The 9475-nt window shown below is 51.9% G+C and overlaps 2 protein-coding genes across 2 annotated transcripts in view; both read right to left on the reverse strand.

The window, feature by feature from the left end:
* The window catches only part of PPFIBP2 (PPFIA binding protein 2), a 149842-nt gene extending 141872 nt beyond the window's left edge, over positions 1–7970 (reverse strand). The window contains exon 1 of the mRNA XM_079930567.1: positions 7917–7970. The gene's annotated coding sequence lies outside the window, so the exon portion shown is untranslated. The remainder of the gene's footprint in view (positions 1–7916) is intronic.
* SYT9 (synaptotagmin 9) overlaps positions 1–9475 on the reverse strand; it is a gene marked incomplete at its 5' end in the record, with an annotated part of 266692 nt that overhangs the window by 24237 nt on the left and 232980 nt on the right. The window lies entirely within an intron of this gene.

A 9475-nucleotide genomic window follows, 5' to 3' on the forward strand; every position in this document is an offset into this window, starting at 1 on the left:
TCCCCACGGTAGCAGGCACCCACCGCCTGCCATGCTGGAGTCAGGGGGCGAGCGAGGAGTCAGTGCCCTGTTCTCCAGCAGGACAACACCCCTGCCAGAGGCTCTGTGCAGCTCCAGTGAGCCGCGCAGCAGAAACCTAGCCGGGCACGCCGGGCAGGGCGGTGGTGCTTGCTGTTACCGGGACAGCAGCGCTGCATGGAAGAACCAGATGTCTTGGCTGCCTGCAGGAAGAGCTTATGTAATAAAACTTTCTCATGACAAGCAGTCGAGGGCAGGTGTCGGAGCCAAGAACTGTTCCTTTGCTTTGGTAAAATGTCGAATTAGAAGACTCCTCCTTTCTCACACAAATTCCAGTTCTAACTTCTCCCCTCGCCCTACTCTAATCCCCTCTCCCCCATCGCCTTCCCCTGCCCGCCCCCGCCATTGCTTACTGAATTTAGAGTTCGATGCCGCACACCCCAGTACGCCCGAGGCAGTGCTGTCTCCCAGGGTCCCATCCAGCTCAGCATCTGTCTCCTCCTCTCACTCTCAGAAGTGGCCCAGTCAGGACAATAAATTCAAGTGAATACTCTGGAACCTTAAAAAAAAATCACTTTCCTTCTCTGGTACCTGTTTGCCTCCCATAAATGGGAATAACACTACCTGCCTCATGAGACAAGCCCTTTATAAAACCCACCAAAGCCAGAAGTTCCTCTCCATCTTTCCTCTGGAGGCAGCTTTCTGGGGCCAGTCAACATACACCTTTGTTTCATCCATAAAGCAGTCCAGGGTCAAGCCAGCCGTACATGTGAAAACCTCTCTGATTCAGGGGAACAGAGCCTTGTGTTGTGGGAAGGAAACAGTCACCCCTAAAAAGAGGAGCTGTTATGTGTGCATGCAGGGAACAAAAGTAACCCGTATTTGGTCTTCCTAACCTGAACTGTGCTCTGCCCTTCTCTGTTCCCTTCGTCCCTACAGCAGATCCCTTGGCCTCTACACAACTCTCTCTCTCTCTCTCTCACACACACACAAACACACACACGCACAAACACACATATTGTCAACCCAAGAAGTTCCTTCTGGTGGGCTCTCTGGGCCTTTTGGCCAGAGGAAGGTTGGAAAAGTTTGCTAAGAAGACCTCTCGGGACACCCCAGTGCAGTCACGGGAGTGGCCCTCTCGGTCAGAGTGGTCCCTGCCCAGTCAAGAGGCCCAGCCACAGCTGAGCGGGCCATTCCAACCACGCACACAAGTCACTGTGGGTTTATCTCTTTACCTGGGACTCAGGGCAGGGGTCTGACCATGCCCACCAAACACGCCCAGCAACCAGCAGGCGTTGGCTGTCCCTGAGCCGGCAGGGCAACCCTGGGATTTGGGTCACCTCCTTCCCTATGCCTGCCCTCATTCCAGGAAGAAACAGATGTACCCAGAGTGCAGCTCCTGGGAACACCACAGCACCTGTAGGCAGGGGAGCAACCGTGATAGGATCAGTTCCCCACAGCCTCTCCCTGGAGGTGTGTTAGTAGGCCCACCACCCACTTACTTCTGCATAAGTCATTCGTGACACACGTACAACTCAAATACCCTGTCTGCATCCTACGGCTGTCCGTGATATTTTACCATGGGTGAGCAGGCTTTGGTCTCTGTAAAGCGCACATGTGCGCACACACACACACACACACACACACACACACACACTCAAAACAAGATGAGGTAGAAACTTGCCAGACCCAGCTACGTAACTCAAAGAGAACCAAGAGGCTTGGGAACTCCCTGGCGGTCCAGTGGTTAGGACTCCACGCTTCCACTGCAGGGGGCATGGGTTTGATCCCTGGTTGGGGAACTAAGATCCCGCAAACCGCTGCACAGTGAGGCCAAAAAAAAAAGAACCAAGAGGCTTAACAAGTTTGACTGAAAGTTGAATCCCAGCATTTCTTGTGTCTGTTTTTATTTGGCAATTATCACGTGCCAGGCAATAATCTAAAGGTTTCCCAGGCATTAACCGAGCTCTGCCTTAGCAAAACGAGGTAATCCCTGTGCCACAGCAAAGGCAGGACTCATCCTGGGAGGCTGAGGAGGGTGGCCAGGCAGAGAGGTGTGGAAGCGAAAGGTAAGGAGGGGCGGAAGCCCAGCCGCAGGGCCACTGAGGCTCTCGGCAGCAGTGCAGACTCTAGACAAGGTCCTCCCTCCTTATCAGACAGCTGTGGCCCTCACTCAACCATCTAAATCCCTGACACTGGCCTACACACAGGCCCAGGCTTGGAAAAAGTTCTCACGGCTGATTGCCTTCCCCGGATAGGCACACCCCACTGCCCCCACTCCAGCGCTACACTGGCAACTTCTCAGAGCTGGTTGGAGGCATCCCTAGAGTTTGTTGATGATAGGGAGTGGGGTGGTGGGAGTTTGGGTCCCTGGAATACATCTTCCCATGGAACTGATAGATTGGTGTTTGCATTCCCAGAAGAACAATGTACTCACAGTAAGCGCTAACAAGTATAAGAGTGTAGATACCATAAAAGCACTCCGTACTTCCCGCCAGCCCACATCCCCGTAGATCACAGGACAGAAAGAAGGTCTCATGAGCCTTCACACCCCCCAGTGGCTTTGGCTGCCGCACACACTTCCTCCTGAGTCTTTGACCTACACGACTCCATCCAGCCTTAGCTGTACTGCAGAATGAATTCACCCCAAACCTGGTCTCTTTCTCGTTTTTCATTGCCTAATGGAGTCTCCATCTGCACCTTCCGGCAGCTCTTGTCTGGCCAAACCCGCTGTGCTACAAAGGGCAGAATTCAAGGCCAGAAGGCCTGAGTTCTGCCACCAGCAGCTGCGTGACCCTGGGTAGCTTCCTTTGCGCCTCACCATCCTCATGGGTAAAAACATAAGGGGCATGCGAGAAACTCCCCAAGGCTCCCTCCTGATTTCAGAAGGAATCGACCACCCTCATCTCCCTTCCCCTTTCCAAGAAGCTCCTCCATGCTCTCATGCTGCTGACAATTGCCTCATTCTTCTCCAGCAAACTAGCACGAAATGTCAGTGTCCAATTGGACTCTTTTCCCTCTCCCTCAAATCTGATCGGTCACCAAATCCTGCAGGATTTCTTGGCAAGCTCACTCACCTCCTCAACATCCTATTGCCATTGCCTTGATTTAGGTCCTAACCTATCTCAGTGGGTTATTCCAACAGCTCATTCTCAGAAGAAGTTCCTTCCTGTCCCTCCAAGCTGCCCTTCTCAGCCTTGAATCCTCCTGAAAGCACAGGCTTCACCTTGTCTCTTCCATACTCAAAGACCTTCAAGGTCATCAGTATTACATTTTAATTCTTTAACTTCAACTTTCAAGACCTTCCAGGATCTCTCCCCAGCCTGAGACTCCAGCATCATTTCTCCCAGTTCCCCTCCCCACCCCACCCTATGACTCTAGCCCTGTGGACCACCCATCAGGCTTGTCCTAGTCTTTCAGGTTCTGCTCTTGCTCCTTCCCTCATCTCCAACACAAAACAACCCGCCCTTTCTACCCTTTTACTGAAGCCAACACTGCAGAACAGACTCAAGGGCTCAAGGCCCTTGCCTGCCACAAACGCTTCCTCAACATCTGCTGAGTGTAGGGCCGAACACAAGGGCCGATGCAGCTCCAGGGCAGCTCAGGGTTTGGAGGGGGTGTGGACAGAGACATGCAAGCGAAGTGTGTTAAGAACCATAGAAGACATCTGTACTGGATGCTATACTAGTACAATTTAGAGAGAAGAGTAAAAATAACTTGGGGGTGGGGGGAGGAGAGGTGTTTCAAGGCTTTGATCTGCATTTTGAAGGATTAGTAAAAGTTCATTCATCTGGCAGAGCAGAGACAAAAGGGCTTCCCAGGAAGAGGAAATAGCGTATGCAAAGGCAGAGAGGCACAAAGGATAGAAATTGTTAAGCTACTCAGTTTGGGGAACAGTGGAGATGCAGCTGGTAAGTCAAATTATTGCCAGCTTCTGCGGAGGAGCCTTGAACGCCAAACAAGGATATTATACCTTATCCCTTTGAGAGGCGATCCTATCCCACCTTGCCTATACCTTCCATCCACAGCTGAGTTACAGAGGCCAAGATTATTACACAACATGGAACATGATGATTAAAAGCATTGTGCACACGGGAAGATCTCACATGCCGCGGAGCGGCTGGGCCCGTGAGCCGTGGCCGCTGAGCCTGCGCGTCCGGAGCCTGTGCTCCGCAACGGGAGAGGCCACAACAGTGAGAGGCCCGCGTACCGCAAAAAAAAAAAAAAAAGTTTGGGCTTCCCTGGTGGCGCAGTGGTTGAGAATCTGCCTGCTAATGCAGGGGACAAGGGTTCGAGCCCTGGTCTGGGAGGATCCCACATGCCGCGGAGCAACTAGGCCCGTGAGCCACAACTACTGAGCCTGCGCGTCTGGAGCCTGTGCTCCGCAACAAGAGAGGCCACGATAGTGAGAGGCCCGTGCACCGCGATGAAGAGTGGCCCCCGCTTGCCACAACAAGAGATAGCAGCTCTCGTAGCAGACCCAACACAGCAAAAATAAATAAATTAATTAATAAAACTCTTACCCCCAACATCTTAAAAAAAAAAAAAAGCATTGTGCACAGTGAAAGCTGGGTTCTCAGTGTGCATAAATGTGTATGTGACAGAGATAGGAAATGAAAGTAAGAATTACCAAGGAGCACCAAAGCAAGGATTATCTAGGAGCACTAAATAGAAATCATAAATTTCCCAAAGACAAAGCTGAGAGTTGGCAGCCCCCTGGGAACTCACAAGGCCTTAAGGAAATCTGGTCTAAAGGTAAACAGACGCTCTAAGACGGCATCTCCTGGAAGATTATTTACTGAGTGTGAGAGAGATAAGAATGGCCCTCATGAAAATCCCCATGACCTGGCTTTCAGAGTCTACAAAGGATACAGCCCACCTTTCTGAGACCAGCTGTGGATTCTGCAAAAACTGAGACACACATGTGTCAGCAAGTGTTGAAACCAAAGAATGATGCCATGAAAACATCAAGTGGAACTGCTCTGAGGAAGGAGGAAGCAGGAAAAAGTGACTCAGGAAAACACAAGGCTGCCAGGAGTTTCAGCCTAGTTGTGCCCACACCAATGATGACAGTGTCACATCTTCCCCCTGCCCTCCCCCGACTGTCACCTCTTGAATGAGGGTGCACAGTCCGGGATCTTAATAAATGTTTAAATGCCTCAACAGTTCATAATAGCTCTCCCTTCTCACGTTTTGCAAAAGGGGATCCACCAGAAGCTTTTAAGCAAGAGTGTCACGAACAAATCTGTATATCAGGAAGGAAACGTTTTTGACGGCCAAGTAAAAAACAACTTCCAAATATTATCACAAATGTGATAGTCTAAAGGCCATGCCGTTCCTTGTCCAAAGCTCAATTCTTGTTCCTCCCTCCCCACCTCTCGGCCTGGCCCCCTAGTCCATAGATTCTATCTCTCTAGTCTCTCCTACCTGTCCCCTCTCTGAGGTCCAACACAGGTCCTCCTCACTTCTATCTTAATTGATCTTCCACATCCTAACTGGCCTCTCCACCTCCAGGGTCTTTTCCCACTGGTCACTGCTTCCCACAGCCCGGCCAGAGTCCACCCCAGCAGTTCCCACCTGGCCTTCAACAGAATCACGGAGGAACTTAGTGAAAACAGGCCAGATCTACTTAATCTGAGTAATTTAAAAGCTTCCCAGGCAATTCTGAGGCACAGCCAGGTTTGCAAACTACTGTTCTCATCCTAGTTATGGATAGTGAAGGGGCTGCAACCACGGAGGACTTGTAAGAAATGTAGAATGTCAGGTCCCATCTCTGACCTAGGAATAACAATTTGCATTTGAAAAAGATCCCCAGGTGACTCTTAAGCTTGTTAAAGGTTGAAAAGCACTGCTACAAAGTGTTGCTTGACCATTCATTTCACAAATATTTACTGGATTTTCTCTGGGCTGGAGGTTGGGAGGTTGGGAGGTTGAGAGGGTCAAGGGCCAAGGTCCCCGACTTTAAACGCACAGAACCATCAGCCAATCTCCTGCTTAAAACCCATTATTGGTTCTCCTGCTTTCAAAGCCCAAACTTCTCCACCTGGCCTTCATGGCCCACTGGGAATAGGTTTCTTCCTTGTCACCAGCTTTATTGTTTATCGTTCGTCATAGGAGCCAAGCTGGGCCACTTGCCACCTCGCATGGCTACAAAGTGCTTGCCTGCCTATGTAGCTCTCGCAGCCCAGGTCACGCTCTGCTCACCTCTGCCTGGAGAAACCCACAAGAAATTCTTCGAGGTCCATCACACACATGTCACCCCTTTCGTGAAATTATTCCAGATTTTCCGCACTCAGATGAAAGACAAATTCCCACAACTCTTTGCTCTTACCTCCTTCATAGCATTCATCTCATTCTACTTAGTCTTAAAGTCAGGGCAACCGCCATAGCTACCCCAGTAAAGAGACTATGATGCTGGGGACTTCCCTGGTGGCGCAGTGGTTAAGAATCTGCCTGCTAATGCAGGGGACACGGGTTCGAACCCTGGTCCGGGAAGACCCCACATGCCACGGAGCAACTAAGACCGTGTGCCACAACTACGGAGCCCACATGCCATAACTACTGAAGCCTGAGAGCCTAGAGCCCATGCTCTGCAACAAGAGACGCCACCGCAGTGAGAAGCCCGCGTGCTGCAAAGAGGAGTAGACCCTGCTCACAGCAACTAGAGAAAGCCAGCATGCAGCAACGAAGACCCAATACAGCCAAAAATTAATTAATTTTTTTAAAAAAAGGAGACTATGATGCTCAGTTTGTCTCCACAGTAGCAATAAGCTAATAACCGGCACATCACCGAATCTCGAAGTAATAATAACAATAATGTATTAAATAAAATTATGGATGAATGCAGTAAGTGAAAAGTTCACCAGTCTCCCTGCTCTCCCACTTCAAAGTCGTTTATATATGAATTTAAGCAGATTTCAAACAGGCTGCCTCTCAAGCCCCAAGGAGAAATAATCTCTAAATCAAATATTTTGTGTTTTTCATATGACACAAATAATCATCAAAGACGATATGCTGAAGATGAATTTTGTGTACAGCCAACTACCTTTGTTGGGCATTCAACTTCACAGACTGCAACACAAAATTTGTATTATAATCGATTAAGGAACTGGGAGAGGAAGGAGAGAGACAGGAAGTAAACCAAAATATGGAAAGGGAGACGGATCTATACCAAATATCCAGCTGCTCTAAAAGTAAAAATATAATACGCTGGATCTGTTTTGTAAGCGGATTAAATGCTGGCCAGAACGCCCGTTTTGATCTTAAGCAAACTTCGGAAGTTCTGGCCTTTAAATATATAATCTTATTTTCAACTGAGGAACAACTGCAGGTCTGGAGTCAGGATGTCATGAGGGAGAGAAGCCCACTTTCAAACAGAACTATCCCATCTTGCCGTCTACTGGGACGCAGTGGCTTGAGATTTGGAAAAGCATGTTGCATTTTTGCAATTACAGTATATAGCTGGTTTCAGCTAAGGCGTTGCAGCTGAACACACGCTCTGCGGAACACCCATTTGCTCGGGCAAATAGACCGTGAGCTTCCCTACCACCTTGGGCTCTCTCTCCAGACTGGGCCGCTGCTCCAGTTGACTTAGCAGAGCTCTGACATACTACATAGAACTGAGGTGACCTGCCACCTTGCGCATCTCCAGGGCCATCCGGGCACCTGTAGGGGCGCGGACTGTCCGTAGACCCCGGACAGGACTGGGTGGAGATTCGGAGCAAATCCACAGGAGTTATACCCTCCTCCCAGTCTTCTGGCCAGAGAAGGGGAGGAGGGTCCCCGCCCTCGCGCCTGGGACACACTCCAGTGCTCTCAGTTCCTCAGGCAATGCCCCTACGCGGGCTCGCAGTCCCGACCGCGCAGAGGGCCTGGGGGTGTGGGGAGAACCCACTGACCTGGGTACGGGGATCCTCTCCGGGCAGCTCAGGTGTGCGGGCGTTTCCCGTGTCCCTCCCACCTCCGAACATGAGAGCCGAGAACCGAGCTCTAGGCCACCGACCCACCGACCAACTAACCGACCAACCAGCGGACCGACCGGCAGCGGCCGGGTCTGGAGCCCACGTGACGGGGGCGGGGACCCGCGGGAGGCTCGTCCCGCAGCGCCCGCTTCCCCACCGCCCCACCTTCCCCCGGGACCGCCCCTCTGCCACGCCCCCTCCCTCTTGGTTCCTTGGCTGCCCGCAGGGACCCATCCGCCGAGGGTTTTGGCTCCGCGGGGACCGGCCTCATCAACCCGGCGCCTTCGAACCTGCTTAGCCCCCGCCCATCCCGCCCCAGCTCCGGCGCCGCCCCCTAGGCCGAGCTTACCGTTCCCCCCCAAGCCCCGCCTCTCTCAGGAGGCCACGTCCCTCCCCGGAGCCCCGCTCCGCTCTTGGTCACCTCCCCCCTCCAGCACCCTTCCGGCCCCGGGGAGTCGCCCGGCGGTTCTCAGCTCCCTGTCCCCGGGCTTGTCCAGCCCTTCAGCACCGCTCCTTGGCCGTAGGGAATGAAAGAGAAAAGCAGAAAGGGAACTTGTGTCGAGAATTGCGAAGAGACAGAAGCCACAGAAAAAACGTTTTAGAGGCGCTCCCAGCGCAGCAACCTTTTGGGTGTGCGGACTATCTGGGCCCCTGGGATCGCGTTCAAATTGAGGTTGGCCTGACAGCAGCCTCATTTCTTGTCTACGAGCGCCCCCAGTTCGGAAGACTGAGTTACCCTAGGGTCTGGCCGCACTTGAACCCCGCAACCTGGGATGGAGGTCCCTCTAGTGGTTGGCGCCAGTCACTGACACCCATTCTTGTGAACAGCTGGGGACAAGCAGCGCTGCCCTGTGCCCAGCGCTTAGACGAGGTTCCACAGGCGCAAGAAAAGCTTTGGCGATGTCTGACCACAGGAATGGATTGTAGAATCGGGGCAGCACGGGACCCTGGGGACCTAGTCCAGTGCCGGCCCCCAGTGTAGGGCCTGAATCCCCTTTGGTTGTACTGCTAGGTTGTTGCCCTACCTGGATCTCCAAGAATTGGTTGCTCAGTTCGGTTGATGAAAATCCCTGTGGGCCTCAGATGGCATCACACCAGGGACTCTGGCATAGTCCCCAGCTCAGGCAGGAGTCACTACTGCTCTAACCTCAATTTTTATCCACACGTCTACAGGCTGGAGTGTTGACAAACTCCTCAAGACACATATTTTTTCACACTCTCCTGGTGGTCTGAAATTACCAGTGTGCCCAGAGGGCTTGTACATGTGAACAAAACTTAAGCCACCCTGGCAAATATGAGACTCTGGTCACTGCAGGAACCTGGCCAGATGCAGGCCAAGGGCAAAGCCAGCAGACGAAGGCTGGGGCCCACAAGAGTTGTATTACAACAGGACACTCTTTAGTTCTCTTTCACTTCCTTAAAATAGTAGCACAGAGGCTTTGTAGAGAAGGCTGCCACAGTTCACACGAGTTCATGGGTGTTTCCAAATCCCACAT

The sequence above is a fragment of the Stenella coeruleoalba genome, assembly GCF_951394435.1.
Source record: "Stenella coeruleoalba genome assembly, chromosome: 8".
NCBI classification, from domain to species: Eukaryota; Metazoa; Chordata; class Mammalia; order Artiodactyla; family Delphinidae; genus Stenella; species Stenella coeruleoalba.